At 37.6% G+C, this 5,066-nt stretch overlaps 1 long non-coding RNA gene across 1 annotated transcript in view; it reads left to right on the top strand.

Moving 5' to 3' along the window:
• The window catches only part of LOC116094705, a 25,365-nt gene extending 23,806 nt beyond the window's left edge, over positions 1–1,559 (top strand). The window contains exon 3 of the long non-coding RNA XR_004120268.1: positions 1,037–1,559. This is a non-coding gene — a long non-coding RNA (uncharacterized LOC116094705). The remainder of the gene's footprint in view (positions 1–1,036) is intronic.
• The last annotated feature ends 3,507 nt before the right edge of the window (positions 1,560–5,066 follow it).

The raw sequence follows: 5,066 nt of genomic DNA, 5'->3' as shown, positions 1-5,066 counted from the left end.
CAGACTCTGACCCTCAGAAATAGGTCTGTATTTTGGGACCTGAGAAAGGAAGCACAATGGCGAGTTCCATGGACAGAGACAGTGAGTTAGGGGAGGTGCACCCTAGTTGGCACATCCCTGGAACGGAAGCACTGAGCATGCCAAGCCTCTTTCCTTAACCCTGTGGCAATAGGATAGTCCACCTGTAGTCTGGATGTGATTCTTCTCCCGGGAAAGCAGGGGTCACGTGACTTCAACATGACCAGTCAGGAGAGTCTTAGTTGGCTAGCCACTCTGATTGCTGGCTTGAGTTTTTAAAACACAGTGAGAAAATTATATTGCTAGGATTTGACTTTTTTGTCTATTTCCAAGAATATCATAGAGACAGATTATTATTAACCAACTGAACAATCGTGCTCATGATGCATTTATGTTTGGATGTGGACAAGTGGTTTGCTCAGAGGCTAAAACTGAAATTGTATTAAAATTTAAATCAATTTACAATAAAATTTTGTTCCATAGATTTTTCAGAAAATTCTTTTAAGTTTTAATTTCATAATATATTTTTAATTTTGAGAAATTATAATTATATATTTTCCCTCCAACTCCTACCATGTATTTCCCTTCCTCTCTCAAGTTTACAGTTTTTTTCTTTAATTGTTGATATACATAAAAAATGCTCAGTCCATATCATGTTAGTTTTATGTATATAACTGACCACTTGACATTAGATAACCAATTGAGGGGCTCTTCACTGGGGAAGATCATTTCTCCTACTTCAGAATTCTCTAGTTGCCATTAATTCTTTTTCTAGTGTTATACCCAGAGATTCTCCCTTTCCGCCTTACCATGTCAACTGGGCCCTTAGTGGTTCAGGCCTTATTTAGGCAGCCATGTTGATGAGCATCTGCAGAATCAACAAGAAGCTGCTGGAACACCACCAGAAGTTCTTTAGTACATTCACAACAACCCTGAGAAGGCAGGGTATAGTTTTACACATCCACCTTCCACCATTGCAATAAAGGGTTCTGAACCATGGACTATCTCTTTTCATCAGAATCCACTGTGGGGAGCCATGGAGAAGGTCTTTGCCTACAGAGCATCTGTCTGATTTCCTGTAGAAGACCTCTCTGCAATCCCAGATACAACTACCATCAAGTCTGCCACCATCAAGCCAAGGACAATCATCATGGGACCAGCCAGAGCTCTCCTCCCCACACCCTGCCCCAGATTACATCCAGCCTGTGGGTCCAGACTCTGGTCTCCGCTCTTCATTGACTTCAAGCCTGGGTGTTCAAGGGCCTGGGAACTCCATGGCCTTAACCTCTTTGTAGGCCCGGGGACCCCTGTGGCAGCTCCTGCTGTCCCATGCTTCAGACTGTCCTTTCCCATCCCAAGCAGTGTCCCACGCCTTCCCTATGGCCCAACACCCACCCTGGCAGCAGTGGCATGAAGAAAGCATAGTCAAACTCCTAGTAGATGCAGGAACCACAACTTCACATTTGAGATTCTGTTCTGACTTCCTATAATGATGGACAGTGATATGGATGGGAAAGTGAAATAAACCCTTTCCTCACCAACTTGTTTTTTGGTTATGGTATTTCATTGTAGCAATAGAAACCTTAACTAAGACGGTCAGGTATGTAGGCTTATATTTTTTAAAAACCTAGTTTGAGAAGGGCACTTAAATACTTTAACTTCCCTCCTAGCCCACAATCTACCAGAGGGGGCAAAAGAGGATGTGGGTCTGTTTAGAAATAGTTCTTCGGGACAATTCCAGTCTTCATTGTCAAGATATCAGCAGTTTGGTTTACATGAATCATTCATTCATATTTTTCAATATAATAAAACAACACAAAACTATTACATTGTAGTTGGGCAGGAGCCCAAGAAAAGGCACAAGAATCAGAGACCTAATCATTCCCACACTCAGGAATTCCATAAAACACTAAACTGGAAACTATGCTATAAACCCAGAGGAACTGGGGCAGAAAAATGCAGGCCCTGTGCATGCTGCCATAGGCTCTGGGACTTCATATGAGCTTTGCACACGTTGATTCACAGGGGCTTTGTTTTCTTGGTGTCCTTCATCCATTCTAGCTCTTAAACTCTTTCTACTTCCTCATCCTTGGGGTTTCTTAGAGTTGTGAAGGGAAGGATTTAATGGGACTTCCGAAGTGGGGCTGAGTGTTCCAAAGTCTCACGCTCCGAACATTACCTGTAGTTATTATATTAGCTTACATCTGCTGTAGGAGGAGGCTTGCTTGAGAGATTTGACATCTTTTTAAATTTTTAAGTAATACTCCATTTCTGTAAATGTACCTTTCCTTTATCTATTCTTCTGTTGAGGGGCATCTAGGTTGTTTCCAATTTTGGCTATTGTGAATAGACTTTCAGTAACAAGTTTCATCAAGTGCCTTTGTGGTAGGATGAAGAAGTATCCTTTATATACTGGAGTGGTGCAGCTGAATCTTGAGGTAGACTGATTCCCATCTTCCTAGTGGGTGCCACCACAGCCTGGCTGTCACAATGATGTTTCGTGCACTCCTGTCAACAATGGGTAACTGTTCCCCTGATTCTAAACCCTTGCCAGCAGAAGCAGTCACTTGGTTTATTGATTTGAGCCATTCTGACAGGTATAAGATGAAATCTCTAAGTAGTCTTGATTTGCATTTCTCCTATGGCTAAGGATGAAGAACATATCCATAAACGTTTCTCAGCCATTTGTTTTTCCTCTATGGAGAATTCGATGTTCAGAGCTGTAACCACTTATTTTAATGAAGTTATTTGCTTTCTTTTAACCTTTATTTTTAGAGTTCTTTCTATATTTTGAATATTAACTATCTACAGTATATGTAATTTGTAAGTTATTTTCCCACCCAGTATGCTTCCACTTTTTTCAGATTATGGTTTGCAGAAGCTTCTTGGTTCCATGAAGTTCCAGTTATTAATTGTTGGTCTTAGTGCCTGTGCTAATGATGTTCTGTTCAGAATGTTTTCTCCTGTGATAACGAGTGCAAGGCTATTCCCACTTTCTCTTCTATCAGGTTCTGTGTGCCTGACTTTGTGTTCAGGTCCTTGATCCATTTTGAGTTGCATTTTGTGCTTGATCCATTTGGTGTTGAGTGTTGTGCAGGATAGTAACTATGGATTTATTTTAAGTCTTCTACATGCAGATGATCAGTTTCACCAGCGTTATTTGTTGAAGATGTCTTTTTTTGTAGTGTATATTTCTGGCTTCTTTATCAATTATAAGTTGTGTCTTCCATCAGTGTGCAGATTTATGTTTGGCTCATCATTTAGATGCCATTGATTAACATATGCTTTTATGACATGTGCTGTTTGTATTGCTATAGCTTTATAATACCACTTGAAATGTGGGATGGTGTTACTTCTAGAGGTTCTTTCATTATTCAGGATTGTTTATTACCTACTCTGGGTCTTTAATGTATCTCTATTAAGGTGACAATTCTCTATTGAAAATCTGTGAGGAACTGTGTGGGAATCTCGTTGAGGATTGCATTGAATTTGTAGATGCTTTTGGTAGTTTGGCCATTGACAATATAAGTAATCTTACTGATTCCTGGGCATGGGAAATCTTTTTATCCATTATCTTCATTAAATTCTTTCTTCAAAGACTTGGAAGTTTTTATTACATAAATCTTTCACTTGCCTTGTTAGATTTACCCCAAGATATTTTAGATTGTTTAAGGCTATTGTAAAAAGTGTTATTTCTTTGATTTCTTTGATTTTGTATCTGGCTATTTTGCTAAAAATGTTTGTCAGCTGTAGAATTTCCATGGTGATACTTTTTGTTCTCTTATGTCCACTATCATTTCATCTTCATGTTAAGATACTTTGACTTCTTCCTTTCCCTTGATCTCCTTAAGTTGTTTTATTACACTAGATAAGACATTTATGTAGTATATTTAAAAAGTATAGAGAAAATGGACAGCCTTGGTGTCATTTCCAATTTTAGTGAAATTGTTTTGCGTATCTCTTGATTAGCATTGATACTGTTGTAAACACTGCATTTATTATGTTGAGGTATGTTACTTATATCTCTAGTCTCTCCAGGATTTTTCCCACAAAGAGGTGTTGGATTTTGTCAAAGCCTTTTCTAAATCTCATCATGTGGTCATGTGGATTTTGTCTTTTTTTTTTCACTTATATGTCAGATATTATTTACTGATTTTTATATGTTGGACAATCCCAGAATTTATGCAATGAAGTCTATTTAATCATGGTGGATGATCTTTTTGGGGTGTTCTTGGATTTGGTTTGCAAGTATTTTATTTAAAAATTTACATTGATGTTCATAAGGGGATTGATCTATAATTCTCTTTGTTGAGTTTTTATGTTGTTTGGTTATAAGGGGAATGGTGGCCTTATAAAATGAATTGGGCAGTATTCTTTCTCTTTCAATTTTGGGGAATAATTTGATGAATATTGGCATTAACCCTGCTTTGAAAGTCTAACAGAATTCTGGGCTAAGACCAACTGGCTCAGATTTTTCTGGTTGGGAAACTTTTAAAGATTGCTTCTATTTCATTAGTTAAAAGGTCTGTTTAAATTGCTCACCTGTGCATGATTTTACTTTAATAAATAGTATGCATAGGGAAACATCTATTTCTTTTATGTTTTCCAGTTTGGTGGAGTACAGGTTTTAAAGTATGTACTTATGATTCTGTGGATTTTCTTGTTGTCTATTTTAATGTCCCCATTTTGATTTCTAATTTTGTTAATTTGGATATTCTCGGTTTACCTCTTATTTAATTTGAATAAGGGATGATTTAGCTTAATAATTTTTTTTAAATCAAAGGAACAACTCTTTGTTATACTGGTTCTTTGTAATTTTCATTTATTTTTCTTATTGATGTTAGCCCAGATCTTGATTTTTTGGGGGGTTTTACTTAGCCTTTTTGTTTTAGAGGTTTTATGTATGCAGTTAAGTTGCTAGTATAAGATCTCCCCATTTTTTTTAATGTAGGTACTTAGTGCTATGAACTTGCTTCTTAGAAAACCACCCAGTGGAAAAAGACAGCATTTTCAACAGATGGTGCTGGCTCAACTGGCGGTTAACATGT

This window comes from Mastomys coucha, unplaced genomic scaffold, assembly GCF_008632895.1.
Source record: "Mastomys coucha isolate ucsf_1 unplaced genomic scaffold, UCSF_Mcou_1 pScaffold17, whole genome shotgun sequence".
NCBI classification, from domain to species: domain Eukaryota; kingdom Metazoa; phylum Chordata; class Mammalia; order Rodentia; family Muridae; genus Mastomys; species Mastomys coucha.
This window is presented reverse-complemented; position numbering and strand designations above follow the sequence as displayed.